The sequence below is a fragment of the Ambystoma mexicanum genome, chromosome 12, assembly GCF_040938575.1.
Source record: "Ambystoma mexicanum isolate Mex_15411 chromosome 12, UKY_AmexF1_1, whole genome shotgun sequence".
NCBI lineage: Eukaryota > Metazoa > Chordata > Amphibia > Caudata > Ambystomatidae > Ambystoma > Ambystoma mexicanum.
Window position 1 is genome coordinate 596,667,686 of NC_090936.1, and position 20,500 is coordinate 596,688,185.

The following is a 20,500-nucleotide window of genomic DNA, read 5'->3' on the forward strand; positions in this document are numbered from 1 at the left end:
TGATATGAAATTACACTAGAAGCCAGCAACGACAAACATTTACCACCCAAGATGTCTACCTTTCGCCTCCCAAGTAGAGAGAGGGAGAAAGAGAACGAATAAGCAGCAACACATTTTCAGAAAGGCCCTTTTCCCTCCTTCAAACAAGACAGCATGCAGGTCTCATCAGAGCTTTGGTTCTTCCTTGCTTTGTTTACTGTCACATGTCTATGTGGGGGCTACCTAAAACCAAACCCTCAAGCTTGAAAGGTGCCCTAAGGAGCAGAGCCAAGCTACCCCGCCCTTAGGATGCTCCCTTGCTTCCAGCTAAAATAAAGTATCTCAAACTCATACAAACCATCGACAATGCTTCTAGGGGTAAAGTTCCCAAATTACTTTTTTCATTGGCCACACAATATCGTCCTTCTGAGATCCTAAAACCTTGCCACGTGCCTCAGGTCTGCCAAAAGGACGTCAGCCGAAAGTCACACAGAGGAAGAACACTTGTGCCAGAAGGTGCACTGCTCTGCAATAAAGTAGCCATTTTGCTCAAGGAGCAACCAAAATACCATACCTTTGGTCAGGCGCATTCCCATAATCCAAACTTTGAACCAATATTGTTTCATAGGAACCAGACCCCCGCCACCTGCTTGATGATTCAGCCCCATTGATCACATAGGTACTGTCGCGTGAGTAGATAAAACTGAAATAGGCATTAGAGACACAGAACAACAACGCAACCCTTCATCGCCAGAATAGTGTTCCACCAAGAAAGATCAAGCCGGGGAGACCGAAACAGACAAGCTCAAACACACCTGACAAAAAGGCCACTAGGCCACCAGATCACTCCAGCCAACTTGAATGGTCAAACTCAGAGGCGTCGATAGGGAGGTCTGTGGGTGCTGTAGCCCTGGTCCTTTTGGTTGTAGCCCCAGATAGAAGTTCATTTTGGATCATGTTTTTCATGGCTGCCGTCATCCGAAAACAGACCTAGTCCCTTTTCCATTACAATGATGGCACCATTGATTTTACTTTTTTTTTTCTCCGCTCAGAGGTGGGCTCGTGCAGAGCTGATCTCCAATCGGATGGATCATTACCCCTTTAAATCCTGGGTGCAAATAGTTTTCATGCGCCGGCAGGGGGGCCGACATGGGCTTTAATGGCCTGCAGCCCAAGCTGAGGCCCTTGCTTCGCTCAGGCCTACTAAAGCTCGGGCTGGCGGGCCGTTAAAGCCCATGTCTGCCACCCCGCCATGGCATGAAAGATATAATCTGGCCCTGTTTTGCATCGTCAGCCACCCAGGCTAGTGACGGTACAAGGAAGTAGGTGTGAAGTGAGGGAGTTCAAAGAGAGTCCTGGAAGCAAATATTTTTTTTTAAACATAATTTATTGATTTTTCAACAATAAAACTTTTGTTATCATTACTACATCGTTAAGAAACTTGCTAGTCCCCATCCCCCCACCCCTCCCTCACAACTTTCCCAAGACCACCATTGTTTGTTGTTACTCCTCGAGTTCTGGGGGCCCTCATGGGCTGCCGTCCTCATCGGTGGTGGAAGCTGCTTCAATTGGATGGAACAATGTCTCCGTGAGCGCCACCCACTGGTGTAGGCCTTCGCTTATGTCCAGTCTCTGTTCTTTTTGCGCATTTTCCCAGGCTCCGGTTTCGGCCGTTGTCCACTTACGAAGGTCCTCCCACCACGCTGTTACGCTTGGGATTTTGGGGGATTTCCACCCCATGGCGATGCGTCTCTTAGCTAAGATGTACATCAGGTCTTTGAGCCTGTTCAGGGGTTTGTTTTTTTTGCTTTTTTTGGATCTACCCAGGATACACGCTCTGGGTGTCAGTACCTCCAAGGTGATGTCTGCATCAGCAACCTTTGCGGCGATCTGTGACCAAAAGGCTTGTATGGTTTGGCATCGCCAGAACATGTGGGTCATCCCTACTCGGGGTTCGTTACATTTAGGGCATTCCATTGTTCTCGCTCCTTTAAATTTGGAGATGGCCTCAGGTGTGAGGTAAGCTCTGTTGGTGATGTAAAACTGTATGAGCTGCAATCGGGCGTTTCTGGACACTTTTTTGTGATAATGAGTTATTGAATCCCATTCCTTTTCCTCGAATTGCAGGTCCAGTTCCTGTTCCCATTTCCCTTTGCACTTGAGGTCTTGCTTGGTTGCGTTGTTTAGCAGTGATTCGTAGAGTCTCGAGGTTTCGTGCTCACCCTCAGCAGCGTTTAGTATGTTTTCGATGCCATCAAGTCCAGTTTCGAGGTCCTTTACCTCAGGCCACCTGCTCGCTAGTGTTTTTGTTACCGCTCCGTGGAGTAGGAATTGTCCTACTGGCAGTCCTGAGGTCTCGTGCAGTTCTGCAAACGTTAGGATGTCCTGTCCATTTACTAGATCGCCTAGGGTGGCAATCCCGTGGGGTTCCCACATGTTCCTTATTTCTTTTAAGCCCCCTGGTCTGTTCGTCATGATTGCGGCGATCAGTATCTGAGGTGAGTAAGGGTCTTGTGTCTTCATGTCTTTGCAGGCCCGTTCCCAGATCTGGATACCTAGTTTCATTAGATATGGTATGTGTTGGTTCGCGCCATCTGGGGTCCAGAACAAGTCTCTGAGTAGCATGTGGGGGATGGAAAGCTGAAGGAGCCGGGTGTCCGTTGTGATTTCGTCCGCCATCCATTGAATTACATGTTTCAGTTGGCCTGCTAGGTAGTATAGTTCAAAGTTGGGGATTTTCAGGCCTCCTCTGTCGTAGGGTCTTTGCAGTACTTCTAGTGCCACTCTGTGTCTCACTCCTTGCCACAGAAATCCTCTGCATAATTTATCTAGGTCTTTGAAGAACTGTTGAGGGATGTTATATGGGATGTTGGTAAAAAAGTGTAGTAGGCGGGGTAGCGCCACCATCTTAAGGAGCCCCCCTCTTCCCGCTACTGATAGTGGTAGTCTGCCCCAGAAGTCCATTGACTTTTTCTGGTTGTATTTAGCTCTCGCTGTGTTGAGGATATGCTCTATGTTGGGGTCTCATGGATGGTTATCCCTAAATATTTAAAGGAGGTGGTCTCCCATCTAAAGGCCATGACTGGGAGCCATTCAGCGCCCGCTTCACTTAGCGACGCAAGGGGGAAGAGGCGAGACTTGTTGTGATTAATGTGTATCCCTGTGTATCTGCTGAATCCATCTAGTGTCTCCAAGATGTATGGCAATAAATGTTCGGGGTTGTCCAAGTAGAGGAGTGTGTCGTCTGCATACATGGAGACCAAGCGAGTCACCCATCTATTACGATGCCCCATCCCGTATTCCTGCCTTAGGTATGCTGCTACAGGTTCTATTGCGATAATATATAGCATGGGGGAGAGCGGGCACCCCTGCCGCGTGACCCTATGAAGGTGCCATTTCTCAGAGTATGTATTGTTGGTGCGCACCCTGGCTGTGGGGTCAGTGTATATGAGTTTGGCCCACTTAAGGAAGGCCTGTCCGATTCCCATCTTGGCCATGGTGGCATGTAGCCACCTCCATTGGACTGAATCAAATGCTTTGGTGGCGTCTAGGGACGCCACTGCGCATTTTCCAGGCTTGCCATTAGTGCTATATATGACATGGTGTGGTTTGCGTAGGTTTTCGGTGATGGTTCGCCCAGGTACGTACCCAGTCTGGTCTTGGTGGATTAGGTATGGGATCGCTCTACGCAGCTAATAGCGCTGTCAGGATCTTGCTATCAGCATTGAGCATACACAAGGCGCATTCACTATCATCCTTGCCCAGTTTCAGTATAGGGATAATTACGGCTTCCCTCATGGTGTCTGGGAGGGTGCCCAATTCGTAGGCTTCATTGAACACTTGGGCCAGGAGTGGGGCTAGCGTTTCCTCGTACGTTTTATAGAACTCCCCGGGAAGCCCGCCTGTGCCTGGGGCCTTGCCGGATGGTAGGGTTCTAATAGTGGCCATGACTTCTTCAGGGGTAATGGGCTCATCTAAGACCTCAGCTAACTGCACGTCCAGTTTGGGCAACTCAATGATATCCAAGACATCCTCTACTTCGATGTCTATAGGCGAGGGGGGTTCGGTGTACAAGGCTTGGTAAAACCAGGTCAACGCCAGGTTAATACCGGCTTGCGTGTGTGCCAGTGTGCCGTCCGGGTTGCGGACTTGGCAAATGGGCGACCTGGGGGCTTCCCTCTTGTACAGCCAGGCTAGGAGCTTCCCAGGCTTGTCCCCACGGGCATGACTGCGTCCTATGTACTTTGCGTAGCTGAGCTTCCCCAGTCTTTCCCAATGTCCCAGGCAGGTTTGTTTAAGCTCTATTATTCTTTGGAGGTGGGTGGGGTCTGCAGGGAGCTCTGTTTCTAGCGTTTTTAGCTGTTCCCCATTGCGTGCCATTAAGGTGAGTACGGATCTCTGGGCTCCACCTGTAGCTGCAATCATCTCTCCCATCATGACCACTTTATACGCCTCCCATGCAGTGCTAATGTGTTGTACACTATTCCTATTTAGTTGCCAGTAGTCTAGTGTGCTTTTATTAATCTGTTCGGAGAAGGCCCGGTCTAGCAGGGCTTCAGATCTGAGCCTGCAGGTGGGCGCTGGGGGTCGGGGTGCAAACACTGTCCAGGTGGTCACCAGTGGGGAATGATCTGACAGGAACCTGGCTAGAAATTGTGTGTCGCCGAACATGGCCAGTTGTTCGTCACTTATATGAATGTAATCTATTCTAGTGTGGACAGCATGTGGGACTGAGTAGTAGGAATACTCTCGTTTCTCTGGGTGGTGCTCTCTCCACAGATCTCTGAGCGCGTATTGTGTTAGCGCATTTAGTATTTTGGCTGGTGGGGACAGACGGGCGTGTTTGTCATCAGATCTATCTACAAGGGGATTAAAGGTGCAGTTGTGGTCTCCCCCCCATATCAGGGTGCAGTCCCTGACTGGGCTCAGTCGTCTGTAGAGGGAGCGAAAGAAGACTGTGGCATCGTGGTTGGGTGCATAGGTGATAACCAGGCAGAGTTCTCTACCCTCAATGTTGCCATGCACTAGGGCCATTCTGCCTTCGTCGTCCGTTTTGGAGTGCCTCACTTTTATGGGGATAGGCGGGGCTATCTAGATCAGGACTCCTCTTGCGTAAGTGGAATATGTGGATCCTATCAGCATCCCCTTCGAGATTTTGGCAAGTGCGGCTAGCTTTTGTGCGTTCAAGTGGGTCTCCTACAGGAGGGCGATTCGGATCTTGCTGCACTTTATAACTGTGTGAATTCGGCGCTGCTTGGCGTAGCTATTCATTCCCCTGACGTTCCATGTCAAGATCCTGATTTTGTCCGCCATGAGTCTTGTGTGGTTGTTCTTATGTGGGTGGCGCTCCTGGCGCCTCCATGCTTGGTTCCAGCAGCTTTCAATGCTTTGGGTGGTCTTTGGTTGAATAAGTAAGGTTCCCAACTTTGATTACCAATTCCCTGGTTCCCTCCACCCTTCAACTTTAAATGTCCCTGTAACATAACAAGTCCAGCGAGGTTCCCCCCGCTCTGACTACCCTGTTTCCGCTCCATTGACCTCTTGGTGGTCACCTGGTGCCCTACTGGTGAGTTTAGTATACCCTAATTCCTTCTGGGGGTTGGAAGTAGGAGTAGGTCCACTTCGGTTGCTGTCACTTGGGGAGCAACCTGACTCCAGTAGTTCTCCTAGAAGGATCAATGTTTGCGTTTGTGTGTAGTCCAGTTTCCGTGCTTGCCCAGCCCCAATACTAGGCGGCATATGTTACTTAGAGCGTCGTTTCCGAGGTTTGCTCTCTCCTGTGTCAAGATCTGGGAGCTGTTCCCCGTCCATCCACTTGCTGGCTTTCTGCTGGCGTGTCGAACAGGAGTGCTTTATTGTTGTGCAGCACCTTAAGTTTAGCTGGGTAAAGGAGCATGTAGCGTAAGCCTGCGTTTTTTAGTCTTGCCTTAGTGGGAATGAATTGGACTCTCGTCATCTGGACCTGGAATGTATAGTCCGGGTATATGGCTATCTTAGCAGAGTCTCTTTGTACGCGGCCCCCTGATCTTGAGAAGGCCAGAATCGACTCCCTGTCTCTGTAGTTGAGTACTTTTGCTATTATTGGCCTGGGTGGGGTCCCCGGGGGTGGTCGTTTGGCAAGGGAGCGGTGGGCTCTCTCGATGGTGAAGCCTTGGGACAGCTTTCCAGCTCCAATTTCCTGCAGTAGGAGATTTTCAATGTAATTCGTGGGGTCGCTGCCTTCAGTACCCTCCGACAAACCTAGGAGTTTGATGTTATTACGACGTGCCCGCCCTTCTGCTTCATCGGCTCTATCTTCCAGGTTTTTAACCTTTTGTGCCAGTATGTCTACAACCTTTAGGATCTTAGTTTTTGCCTCAAAGTTCTCTCGAACCTGGGCCTCCATCACTTCTGTTCTACTTGCTATGGCATGGACATCCTGTCGCAATAAGTTTAGGTCAACTGCCACGGCATCGATTTTGTTCTCCATTGTTCTCTGGAGTGTTTTTATGGCTTCCATAAGCTGTGAGTTTGCTGGCTCCTGCGGCTCTGTTTGCGGCGCTTCAGTGCTGGTGGCGTTGGTGTTTGGCTTAGCTGGACCCCCAGCTGTGTAGGTTTCCATCGTAGTCTGCCTCTGTTTGCTCCTGGCACCTTTGGTGGTCATCACTCTGCGGGCAGGCAAGCTGTGCCTGGGGGTGGTGCAGCTGTAACGTGTTCTTTGTGGCCCCGCAGGGCAGCACTGGCACCGTTAATAACTTCATCCTAGCCCGTAACACAGTCCTTCTCTTTCTTCACAGTCCTTTGTCACAGTCCTTTTCTTTTGTTTGTCCTTGTCCTTTTCCTTCCTCAGTCCTCCCTTGTCACAGCCCTCCTCCTTCATCACAGTCTTTCTCCTTTGTCACAGTCCTTAATCACAGTCCTTCTCCTTTGTCACAGTCCTTATTTGTAATAGTGCTTCCCCGTTATCGTAGTGCAACTGTTTAGGCTCTCAGTCGGTCACAGGAACAGCCTCCATCATTCTGGTCTCCCACTACGTCTACTCAGGGCCATCTCTAGGAATGTTGGGGTCCAGGGCACAGACACTTTCAGGGACTCTCTTAAACCAAAGATGTTAAGGGATCCATAATCCCCAGTCAAGCAATACACAAGGCCGCAGCCTTAAAATCCCCTTGCCCGCTTCATCCTTGTTGGAATCAGAATAATAAACAAGTGGCATTTCCAGGGCAATATTAACAGTTTGTAACCAGGATACTTGTGTTCTAGCATAGGTACAGGGCACTTTTTAACAATAGCAGCCATGACGCATGTGTACTGGCCATATAATACATGCAGGACACAGATCAGTAGTTGCATGAAAAAGGAAAACATACCCCAGCATTGAAACAGAACTCAGATTAGCTGCATCACATAATTTAAAAGTGTTCAAACGTGGAAGCAGGAGACAGAGAGAAAGCAGAGAGAAAGGTACACATGCATAAGGGTAGATCGCAAAACACAGATAAGAAGCCAACAAGAAAGTGCACATATCAGGATTTAGACTGAGATTAGAAGAGGGCCGCGGTTTCCAAGTGGTATTTCTGTTAGTGAGCAAAGAAACAAGTGACGTTGTGGTGTGCGATGTATCAATCACTACTATTATTATATATGAAGGAACATTATATATAGTCAGTTAAACTATCAGGGAGTTTTTTTAAGGGTACCCTGAGAAGTACAACACTCTTATGGGCTGGCATTTTTAAAATATTTATGGAGTGGCAAATGTGACAGGTTAATTGAGTTGCCCAGAACCACACACTTTCATTGAGAGGTGAAGCTGGGATTTGAGACCAGTGCACAACTTCTATACTTAACCAAACTGTTTTCCAGTTCTTGTTGTAGAGCATGGGGCAATGATCAATCGTAGAATAAGGAAAGACACAGCTGGCCTATCAACATTTATTTCACCTCTGATTTTGCAAGTGATAACTGTATTGTCCACAAAAACGTTACAGCAGTTGTACAATAATAAACGCACAACTGTATGTACTACAATTAACACAGGAAGCATTACATGATTAAGTGATGTGAATGGAATGTACGTGTCTGCAACAGCTAAGCAGTCAGTGTATAGCCTCACCAGCAAAATATAACATATCCCTGGCATGTTATTTATGATTTTAAAAAAGTGAGCAAAGACTTAATTGCATGAGGCAGCCATCTGCCCTCCACCCCAAGGTGGGCCTGGGGTACGTGCCCTTTTTACCCTACAATAAAGAAGCCTCTGCATCTATTGACCCAACCTATATCCCACTTTGCGTCCCTCTGTCTCGTTTTCTTCCTTACCTGCAAACTCTTTCTTCATCATTGTGTAGCAAAAGCCACCACGCAACAACACATTACAATAGCATTGAAAACATATACACCAAATAACTCGGTAGAACACAATCCAGAAAGTAAGACATACCCATACTAAGGCACTAGCAAAATAAATTACAAATTCCATAAAACAACATCCACAACCCTTTCTCTCAATTCTCCCTAGCTCTGTATTAGCAATGCACAAGAATGTAGGGAGCAAGATCTCTTTGTGGTGTGTACCAGGCTGCAGTTAGATATCAAGTCACTGCATCTGCCGCCATCTCTTCTTCAGTGGATGTGCAGTATCCCATGGCCTTCTTACACTTTTTGCTATTGTTTAACCTAAAGATAGACAGGAGTCCCTTTCGTCTCCATCTGCGATCATGCAGTGTGAAGGTTCACGGTATCACTACATATTATCCCCACCAAAAATATTGCCGTATATATGGTCGTCTGCCCCCTTCCACCACAAATCCCTTTCTTACGGATAAACATATGTACTATTGTACTACCCTCAGTACAGCCCAGGTAGAAAAGACTAGGACAAGGTGGTCCATGGAGCTCTCAATGGGAAGAACCTTTTACAAATACCAAGGCATTTAATGGTTTATGATATGATATGATATTTTATTTCTATCGCGCTCGTACACAAGTGTTTCAGAGCGCGACAAGGCAAGGGAGGGGAACAGGGGAGAACAAAACAGCGCAGGGGAGAACAAAACAGCGCAAAACTAGGCCCAGTGACATTGAGAATGCGCAAGTGCATGGGAGAGGAGGAGGGGAAAGTGCATGGAAGGGGGAGAAGTGGAAAGTGCAAAGCAGAGGAGAAACAGATAAATAACAATAATAAATAATAAAGGCAACAAACAGTTTTAGTGCAGCCAGCAATCTGCAAGTGCTGGGTTTAAGGCAGCAGACAGGGTAGGTCTGCTAAGTGCAGGAAGAAAAAGGGGGGGCTGTATGGGTACAGATACAGACCCCAGTGCAAGGGGTGGCCCGGAGGCAGTGTAGGAGGGTGGCAGGGTGAGCGGGTACCTGGGCCCAGAGGACAGAGAGTGGCCAGGTGCATGGTGCCAAGAGAGAACAGATCAACAGGGGAGAAGGGGATCTATGATTTGTTTGATCCACAAATTGAACATCTTAATGTGGATAAAGCTAATGTAGAATCCCTAAAAAGCTTAATAAATGAAAGCCTGTATGAGACTTTTAAAGTTAGAAACCATCCTAACTCCCAGAGGTACAGTGAATGGAAATCTGTAAATAATGGCTTAAATGAACTGCCATCCCTTTTCCAAGTAAATTTGTGTGGTGTTTCCTTAAATACATTTAAAATAAATCTGACTATGCAACTTGACTTTGTTGTTGGGGACTTCAAGTCCCGCAATTCCCTAAGTTCTGGGATGAGGAAGAGGGCTCAAGAGCAAAGTTTCAGGAATGGTCAGCTTGTTAAGGCACATGATCCACACCAGAGGGAGGCAGAGAAGCTTAAAAGGCCCCCTCAGGTGCAGTCCTTTAGTAGTAGTAGGAGATGTTGCAGCAGAAGGAGAAAGCAGCAGGCATGTTGTTGGCAGTCTAAGTAGAAGTTGGAGGAAAGAGAGGGCGCTGGGACCATTGCAGGTCCTTTTCTCCCTAAATATGAAGTGCATAGGTTGCACAGCGGAAAACGTGAGGAAGGAAGTCTTTCTCCCATGTGAACCGAATTGCAGAGACTGTTGCTGGGGGCTGGTATGCAACAGGGGGTCTCCCTAGCAAGCAAAGCTCTTGGCTAAAGTGGCGGGAACTAAGGCAACTATAGTGAGGAAGTATATCCATTCAGAAAAGCTAGAACAGTGGAAGTCCTGCGGCACGCAGAGGGATCAAATGCAAAGGATGAAGCCGGTGGAGGTTGCAGAGCGCTCTAATCCCTTGTGCGTATCAAAGGCATGCAACAGCAGCAAGGAGTCACTTGCATGCGGGTGAAATTGCTTTAAACCCAACCATTTTATTGTTGAAAAATGAATGCAATAAAAGTAAAACTGCTTTGATATTATTATTTGAATACCGAACTTAAGAAAGCAGCTTGAATACCAATCACGTATGTCTAAAAGTGATTCTAAAGTGAAAGCTAACTGAAGAATCCTTCATAAAGCAGCAGAAAACATTGTAATATTTAAACCAAGTGACTAAACTTCAAGATTGTGAGTTTCAGTGAACATACAAGCATTGCCTAAAGTCAAGAATTATACAAACATTTCCCAAGCCAAAAGAGACTAACAACAATGCATACAATTAAATGAATATAGTCAACCGGAAGAAAAGGTGCGAATGAAATGTTTTCAACTGTGAAGTTTATTGATCTGTGATTGTTCCATACATTTATAACTGGTATAAAAACTCACATTGCCAAAACGAGGAAAGCCAAAAGTGCTTGGTTTTTGGTGTTGCAGGAAGATGAGAGTGGAAAAGAGGCTGCCCTTCTGGAAGGTGAATGTTCAAAAGAAGAAGTGCATTGCTTAGATGAAAGTGTTGAAGAGCGCTAATGTGGATCTTGTCTTTTCTGAAAAGTTGTTGAAGTCATGAAACTGCAAACTTCTTTAACTGTTATGAACTTCTGGCTGTCAGTAGATCTAGAACTTCAGAAGCACTTTTGATTGTGGAAAGTGGTCAGGCAGGAAAGAAAACCTGCATTGTGAATCCTTATTGAAGTAGGCTTGGCATGGGAGATGGGTTTGTGAGGCGTTTATTAAAATGTATGATTTAATAAAATGGCATTTAGAGAAAAATCATCTAAAAGTTGTCCGCCTCACATTTCTGATCCCTCATACCACCGAAGACCACAGGAAGTCAGGAAGAGACCAACGTCAGTTCCTGGAACAACTGGCGCTGTGCAAGCAGCTTCATACAGGTAATTTGAGGCACGGGCGGACCGATGGGGACAAGGGAAGAGTCAAGGGTTCTCAGCTTCCAGCCATCAATGTGGCAGAGTCTGAAACTGGGCCAAGAAGGGTCGTGACCCCATAACAAATAAAGTGTGCATCCGAGGAGTACTTCCTCGTCTCAGCGGAGACAGCAAATCCAATGACCACCAGAGACGGGTCGGGACCCTATAATGAATAAAGAGGTCATCCGAGGAGTACTTCCTCGTCTCAGTGGAGACAACGTAACCACTGACCACCAAAGAAGGGTCAGGTTCTCTATAACGAATAGAGAGTGCATCCGAGGAATATTTCCTCATCTTAGTGGAGAGAGAGAAACCACTGACCACCAGAGAAGGGGCAGGGACCCTAAAATAGTTGAAGGAAGCAACAGACGAGAACATCATCAACCCAGTGGAAGACCACTGAATACTGAATACGCGTTGGGAACCCAAAAGAAAACTTTCCCCTGTTCAGTGACAAGCGGTACATCACTGAAGCTCATTGAAAGAGTTGGGACAATGTAAGCCTGGGAACAGAGGCCAACCCAATTGCCAAACTGGCACGAGTTTAGAACATTACGAGTTATATGTCGAGAACCAGGGGAAGGGAGTCAATCCCCCTGGTCCAAAGTGTGTGGACACTGTGATACATCTATAGACCCCAGATGAACGGAGGCATACTCCTGGTAATGAATCTGAAAGCTGAACTAATATAGAAGCCAACAGAACGTCAGGGGAGGGAGTCATTCCCTCTGGCTTGTGACTTTTCATAAAGAGATCTTTTCTGAATGTACAAGGAGAAGGGAGGCAGAAGATCTTTTGAAGATCTCCTGATTGAAGATCTTTTGTGTTTAAACTTTGCCAGGGGAAGGGAGACATTCTCTTGGACCTTTCCCTCCTCTGAATCCCAGGAGAAGGGAGTCATTCTTCTGGTGGAAGACTTTACTTTATCATAGAGAGAAGTAGGGGTTTGGACAAGAACGGTGAATATTATTTGATGGACATTCTGACACTTCCTTAGTTTTAGGTTGAGGCAGGGAAGCCCTGCATAGAGTTAGGGATAGATAGGTTTCCTTGTGGTATATAAACAAATGAAGGTGTATAACCAACCATGCCCCCTCTTGGTCCATCTCATAATTCTACACCCTGACAGTGGGCATAAAAGTAGGAAGCTCACTACCGTCAAACTCTCTTATTATCACATGCACTGAGTTCGGCCCTCGGTGTGTTTCCCATGCTTTGCAATTAGATAGCGAATAGGAAGGCATCCCAAACTTAACGGCATAAATAGTTAATTGTCTGCCTTTAGCATGCTCCATCCCCCATATACCTTTATGTTTCAAATACTGGGAAAGCTTATTCCAAAACGTCTCCCTCACTCCCCTATGGGAATCATTCATATTCATAGTTGTTTCTTTTTTTGGTTTATTTTTGGTTTTTGTTCCGGTGATTGTTTAGTGTTGCTATGGCTGAGAGAGAAGGTGGAGCACTTGCCAAAGGCGCGCGCTGCCTGTAGGAGACAAACGGGCGAGGGACTGGGAAGCAGGAACCTGGACACGTTCTACTATTCCGGGTAGCTTAACTGCACCAGTATTTGAAACAACCTGAACAGAAGCCAGTTTCTGTCTTTTCCACTACTGCCCCCGAGACGTCATTTGTTAAAGATTAACATTCGCACTCCTAGTATACTGTTCGTTTGTCCTGAAGAAAGCTTGAAGCCTTCGAAAATCAAGTCAGGAGCGAGATGATATTAGTGTTTACACTAAATGCAATTGACTAAAAAACATCCTAATCAGTCCTTCAAGCCAGAAACACTAAATCTGTGTCGACAGTGCAAATGTGTTGCATATTAGATACCACACATGAACCATTTCTGTTGATGGAATAATCCTTCTGCAAATGTTAAGACCAATGTGTAATTGTTTATTTTATCTATGTTTTTGACATGTATTTTATATTACATTTTGTTTTAGATGCTTAGTTTCGAGTGTGATTCTGTATAACTAGTTTGAATTAAGTACTGGTTTGTAGAATAGGTCCTCCCACCTTCTCCACGCTTAAGGGAGGGGTAGCCTGGTTGCCTCTTTTTGTTTGCTTCTTAGTGTACCTTGCCTTCCAGTACCAGGCCCCCCTTAAACAAAAAAGAAGGCTCTATGCCCTCTTATCTCTCCTGACTTCCACAGGGCTCCAGAGCCCGATGCATATGAAGATTGTTTTCACCCAGCCCACAGGTTCTTCAAATAAGTATGCAAGCCTAAAAGATCTTTCGATGTGGCTTGGTATGCTCTTGTCTCCAGGTTACCCCATATCCTTATCCAATAGGCAATGAGCAAGAGGGTTATATGATCAGTGACGTTTCTAGATGCGGGGTCTGGTCAAAGTTCCTTTAACAATATAACTAGCCTTCTAAGGAAAGGATGCTCAGCTCCAGTCAGCACAGCATATGGTGCCTACCTCTGGGTTTCAACATCCTGCATAGACACAGGGAAAGGCTTCTGTTGCTAGACTACGAGGACAGGTCACCCTAGTTCATTATCAAAGTAGAGGCCCAGGAACGCTGAGCAACCTACAGGATTCATGCCTCCGGTGCGGATTTAACATGTTGGAAGTATTTAATCAGCCAGCAGAGGCTATCAAGTCCCATAACAAGTGTCACATGATGGGTGGCACTTCAGCTTGCATATTCTCTGAGCCTGGTCCCTTGTTGATGAGCCCAGCACAAATGAATGCCTTTAAATGTATAATGCAATGAATAACAGCAAAAGCCAAATCAATTGAGTTTACCATTGCTTGTTGCACATGTTTTGAACATTTCTATCAAACTGGTCAGCTGGCTCTGGGGTGGCTTCCCATTGGCCAGAACCGATTTTAAGCTTTGACAGGTAAGCATATGTCCTAGAAACATGTTAATCAAAAAAGAGCATACTTATAGCTTCTTAAGCCCCATTATAAATAGAAACCTACAGGTTCCAGAATGCGATTTTGTGTGAACATAAACAAATGCTCCTCTTGTCTTATACCTTAAAGACTAACAGACACACAACAAAAGAAACAGTGTTGTATGATGATATGAGCATAATCATTGTTCAGCATGAACGAGCAAGTTGTTATTCATGATCTGATACACATTTGAAATCTACAAAAAAGCCAACTGTGTCGAAAGCAGACAAAGGAAATTGAGAGACAGTTTAAACAAAATTGCTTTTGTGTTTGTTCACTGCGGCACTGAAAGCATTCATAGGTTTGCTAACAACTAGAGATGTACAGGTTATTCAGATGTAAATGCCTGATATCAGTTGTTTTGCCTTTAAAGTTAACTAACACTATTATAAGGACTTGCCACAGACAATCGTTCCTCCATGTTGCATTCAGAAATGTTAGAAAACTGCTTACCTTGTCAGTGTTAAGTGCTGGGGAGTGGTGTCCTCGTCACGAAGGCTGTTGTAGGGTAAGGCAGCTGCAAAGGCCCAAATGAGTAAAAGCTAAGCAATGACCCTGTATGTTGTCGTTCAAAAGAAACAAACTCTCTTCTGCTAATCCTGGGGAGAGGGGATCGTGGACGGGGGTCAAAGTTTTGAGTTGCTGACGACCAGGCATACATCTGCACCAGTGTAGGAAATGTGGCAAATTTTCCTGGAACTAAAATGTGGCATCAATTTCCTCCTAGGATCCTAGGTTTGGAAAACCAAAACCCCACGCCTGAGCTGCCAAACAATACTGCACCCTCAGAGATGAGAGGGTCCCAGTGCTCATAGGCTAACCTCAGACTTCAGAAGATGGCTGCTCCTAAACCAAAACCCCATGACTGAGCTGCCAAACAATACTGCACCCTCAGAGATGAGTGCGTCCCAGCGCTCAGAGGCTAACCTGAGACTTCAGAAGATGGCTGCTCCTAAACCAAAACCCCATGACTGAGCTGCCAAACAATACTGCACCCTCAGTGATGAGAGGGTCCCAGCGCTCATAGGCTAACCTCAGACTTCAGAAGATGGCTGCTCCTAAACCAAAACCCCATGACTGAGCTGCCAAACAATACTGCACCCTCAGTGATGAGAGGGTCCCAGCGCTCATAGGCTAACCTCAGACTTCAGAAGATGGCTGCTCCTAAACCAAAACCCCATGACTGAGCTGCCAAACAATACTGCACCCTCAGTGATGAGAGGGTCCCAGCGCTCATAGGCTAACCTCAGACTTCAGAAGATGGCTGCACCTAAACCAAAACCCCATGACTGAGCTGCCAAACAATACTGCACCCTCAGTGATGAGAGGGTCCCAGTGCTCATAGGCTAACCTCAGACTTCAGAAGATGGCTGCTCCTAAACCAAAACCCCATGACTGAGCTGCCAAACAATACTGCACCCTCAGTGATGAGAGGGTCCCAGTGCTCATAGGCTAACCTCAGACTTCAGAAGATGGCTGCACCTAAACCAAAACCCCATGACTGAGCTGCCAAACAATACTGCACCCTCAGTGATGAGAGGGTCCCAGTGCTCATAGGCTACCCTCAGACTTCAGAAGTTGGCTGCTCCTAAACCAAATCCCCATGACTGAGCTGCCAAACAATACTGCACCCTCAGTGATGAGAGGGTCCCAGTGCTCATAGGCTAACCTCAGACTTCAGAAGATGGCTGCTCCTAAACCAAAACCCCATGACTGAGCTGCCAAACAATACTGCACCCTCAGTGATGAGAGGGTCCCAGTGCTCATAGGCTAACCTCAGACTTCAGAAGATGGCTGCACCTAAACCAAAACCCCATGACTGAGCTGCCAAACAATACTGCACCCTCAGTGATGAGAGGGTCCCAGTGCTCCTAGGCTAACCTCAGACTTCAGAAGATGGCTGCTCCTAAACCAAAACCCCATGACTGAGCTGCCAAACAATACTGCACCCTCAGTGATGAGAGGGTCCCAGTGCTCATAGGTTAACCTCAGACTTCAGAAGATGGCTGCACCTAAACCAAAACCCCATGACTGAGCTGCCAAACAATACTGCACCCTCAGTGATGAGAGGGTCCCAGTGCTCATAGGCTAACCTCAGACTTCAGAAGATGGCTGCTCCTAAACCAAAACCCCATGACTGAGCTGCCAAACAATACTGCACCCTCAGAGATGAGAGGGTCCCAGTGCTCATAGGCTAACCTCAGACTTCAGAAGATGGCTGCTCCTAAACCAAAACCCCATGACTGAGCTGCCAAACAATACTGCACCCTCAGTGATGAGAGGGTCCCAGTGCTCATAGGCTAACCTCAGACTTCAGAAGATGGCTGCACCTAAACCAAAACCCCATGACTGAGCTGCCAAACAATACTGCACCCTCAGTGATGAGAGGGTCCCAGTGCTCATAGGCTAACCTCAGACTTCAGAAGATGGCTGCTCCTAAACCAAAACCCCATGACTGAGCTGCCAAACAATACTGCACCCTCAGTGATGAGTGCATCCCAGCGCTCAGAGTCTAAATTCCAAGCTCAGAAGAGGTCTGCTCCTAAGCAAAAAAACCCACGCCTGGGCTGCCAAACAATACTGCACCCTCAGTGATTAGTGCATCCCAGCGCTCAGAGGCTAAATTACAAGCTCAGAAGAGGTCTGCTCCTAAACAAAAAAACCCACGCCTGGGCTGCCAAACAATACTGCACCCTCAGTGATGAGTGCCTCCCAGCGCTCAGAGGCTAAATTCCAAGCTCAGAAGAGGTCTGCTCCTAAACAAAAAAAACCACACCTGGGCTGCCAAACAATACTGCACCCTCAGTGATGAGTGCCTCCCAGCGCTCAGAGGCTAACTTCCAAGCTCAGAAGAGGTCTTCTCCTAAACAAAAAAACCTACGCCACGCCTGGGCTGCCAAACAATGCTGCACGCTCAGTGATGAGCGCATTCCAGCGCTATGAGTCTAACTGCAGACTTCAGAAGAGGTTTGCTCCTAAACCAAAACCCCATGAGTGAGCTGCCAAACAATACTGCACTCTCTGTGATGAGAGGGACCCAGCGCTCAGAGGCTAACGTCCGAGCTCAGAAGAGGTTTGCTCCTAAACCAAAACCCCATGCCTGAGCTGCCAAACAATACTGCACCCTCAGTGATGAGAGGGTCCCAGTGCTCATAGGCTAACCTCAGACTTCAGAAGATGGCTGCTCCTAAACCAAAACCCCATGACTGAGCTGCCAAACAATACTGCACCCTCAGTGATGAGAGGGTCCCAGTGCTCAGAGGCTAACTTCCAAGCTCAGAAGAGGTCTGCTCCTAAACAAAAAAACCCACGCCTGGGCTGCCAAACAATGCTGCACCTTCAGTGATGAGCTCATCCCAGTGCTCAGAGGCTAACCTGCGAGCTCAGAAGAGCTCTGCTCCTAAACCAAAGCCCCATGCCTGAGCTGGCAAACAATACTGCACCCTCAGTGATGAGCGCATCCCAGCAATCCAAGGCTAACTTCAGACTTCAGAAGAGGTCTGTTCTTAAACCAAAACCCCATGAGTGAGCTGCCAAACAATACTGCACCCTCAGTGATCTCTGGGTTCCAGCACTGAGAGGCTAACTTCCGAGCTCAGAAGAGGTCTGCTCCTCACTACCATCATTGCTTATATTTTTTCCAAGAATCTCATCACTTTCTTTGTGTTTGAATGCATACATATACAATATAATTTGTTCAAAGGGTCACTTGCTTCCCCGAAACCATTTGTGTCTGCCAAGTCGTATGTGTTAGTATCTATTGAATCATAACATATGATTTCAATTTATATAAAAAATATCTATTTATTTTCTGTTTTTATAAAACACATTTCAATAAAAAAATATACATGGTCTAACAAGATTCAAAAATACTTTTTAGCAAAATTGTACTGTACATCAACAATGTTTTATGGTATATCAATTCATCAACACTTTGTTTAGTACATAGAATAAGTTTTCATTAAGGATCTGTTGTTAGCTGCCATCTCCTATTCAGGAAGCACACGCAAGTCCATACAACTTCTGACTATCCGTGCAACCGTCACTCATTCAATCAATCATACAACATTCACAACACACCCGACATGTTTCTTTCCTTATAGTTTCACACAGTTGCCTAGGAAATTCTTCAGGAGTATGTACCACACTGAATTACAATGTACACGCTAATTTTGTCTTCTTGCATTCGTTGGAGGTTAATCATCTGATTCCCTCCCTTTGGTCCTTCCTCTGGACAAGACCACTGAGCTGATATTTATTAACTATGTTCTGCATTATGAAACTCCAGTTGATATCATCTGGGTAAATGTGAAGGTAATCGACATCTTATTGGGACCCCACGCCGATGTGAATGGTCTCAGGTGATACACTGTGTCTTTTGGGAGGGTGAGTTAGTCTCACAAAAATACCGGATAAGTTAATGTCTTGTCCGTGGATGTTCAGTAGTCACTTCAATTGAAGTAGATGTAAATCTATATTTACTCGCATTCAAACGCAGTGTATGAATGCTCCCGCGGACCTCTCAGAGCAGACTGGAGCATGCATTTGAATCACTTTTGCCTGATCCTTTCATCATAAAGGTGCCCCTTATTTTGTACACCATCTGTTCCAGTATTGTCTTTGAACCTTGTGTCAAGGTTGAGTTACCTCTCCTGCACCCAAGTGTATATAACATATTGTTTACATCTGTTTACTAATATCACTTGTTGCTGGGCATCAATACCATTTCTATATACTAAACAATACTGCACCCTCAGTGATCTTTGAGCTCCAGCACTGAGAGACTAACTTAGGAGCTAATAAAAGGTCTGCTCCTGTTTGTCTCTTCTTTGTTTAGTTTTGCATTTAAGCACATGACAGTGTGATTACTATTAGGCTGCAGCAGAGACAGAAGATAATATGTAAAGAAAGGGGTTTCTGTGTTCGCTCGGTGTAATGAAGATTGTTGATAAAAAAATACCTCAGCATTACCTCCACGCCTCTCTTCCTCGTCCCAGTACTTCCCTTTGAAGAACAGCAATGTCTATTAATTGGTGGACATATCAACAGTAATACAAGCGACATGATTTGCTGCACCCCATCACCTTTATTTTGTAAAGAATTCTGAAATACAGTGTTTTTTGGTGGCTGGCCTCAGAACCCCACACGAAATACACAATAGGCCACTCCCTCTAGATTGAGCATGTGGTGTTTAGTGAAAGTGTTAGAGCCCGCCCTGGCAGGTGACCGCCCTACAAATACCAACAATGGCACTCCATGGGCATCTGCCCAGGAGGTCACCATGCCCCTTGCCGTTCTGCCTTGAACTCCAGCAGGAAGAGAGCTCCTGAAATGTCATAGGCCAGCAGGATAGTAGTACAAACCCATCTGCTAATTGACTCCTTCAGTGCTTTCTTCCCAGCCCCTGTAGCCCCAAATGTATTAAACACATTGTCTGCCTTTCCAAAGGGAGAAGTCTTATCCAGGTACATCACTACTGCCCTTGTGATATCCATTTTCTTCTGGAGAGGATGGATTTGAAATGAAGGCAGGCAATACCACCTCTTGAGAATGATACAATTTTGATACCATCTTCGGGAGAAAAACAGGATCACGTTTTAACACAATTGCATCAGCACCTGATTCTGGGCTAAGGAAACAGAAGTTGGTATGGGTTTGTAGAGGGAGAGGTAAAAACTCAAAAGTGAGTACTTGGATGAGGAAGAGGGACATGGGGGTAATGGGAGCAGTGCATAACACTGCATCCTGGATGAAACAATGATTGCGAGCAGGTGGCTTCATCCTGCATTTTCTTTCACTGCGTTTTTGTATGTTTTTATGGAGTTGCTGACGAACCGATGAGTTTTTTTCAGGCTCACATTCCATTGCATGCTGGTAATTGATATTGATATTGATATTTTATTTCTATCGTGCTCGTACACAAGTGTTTCAGAGCGTGACAAGGCAAGGGAGGGGAACAGGGGAGAACAAAACAGAGATCTTACTAGGCCCAGTGACATTGAGAACGCGCAAGTGCATGGGAGAGGGGGAGGGGAAAAGTGCATGAAAGGGGGGAGAAATGGAAAGTGCGAAGCAGGGGAGAAACAGATAAATAACAATAAATAAATAATAAAGGCAACAAACAGTGGTAGTGCAGCCAGCAATTTGCAAGTGCTAGGTTTAAGGCAGCAGACTGGCTAGGTCTGATAAATGCAGGAAGAAAAAGGGGGGGCTTTATGGCTACAGTACAGACCCCAGTGAGAGAGGTGGCCCGGAGGCAGTGCGGGAGGGTGGCAGGGTGAGCAGGTACCTAGGCCCGGAGGACAGAGGGTGGCCAGGTGCACGGTGCCAAGAGAACAGATCAGCAGGGGAGAGGGGGAGCGAAGGCAG

General features: G+C 46.4%; 1 long non-coding RNA gene across 1 annotated transcript in view; it reads right to left on the bottom strand.

Annotated features, from left to right (window-relative positions):
* Positions 1-20,500, bottom strand: part of LOC138513862 (uncharacterized) — a 31,735-nt gene that overhangs the window by 5,750 nt on the left and 5,485 nt on the right. Inside the window, exon 2 of the long non-coding RNA XR_011281828.1 lies at positions 14,585-14,648. This is a non-coding gene — a long non-coding RNA (uncharacterized lncRNA). The remainder of the gene's footprint in view (positions 1-14,584; positions 14,649-20,500) is intronic.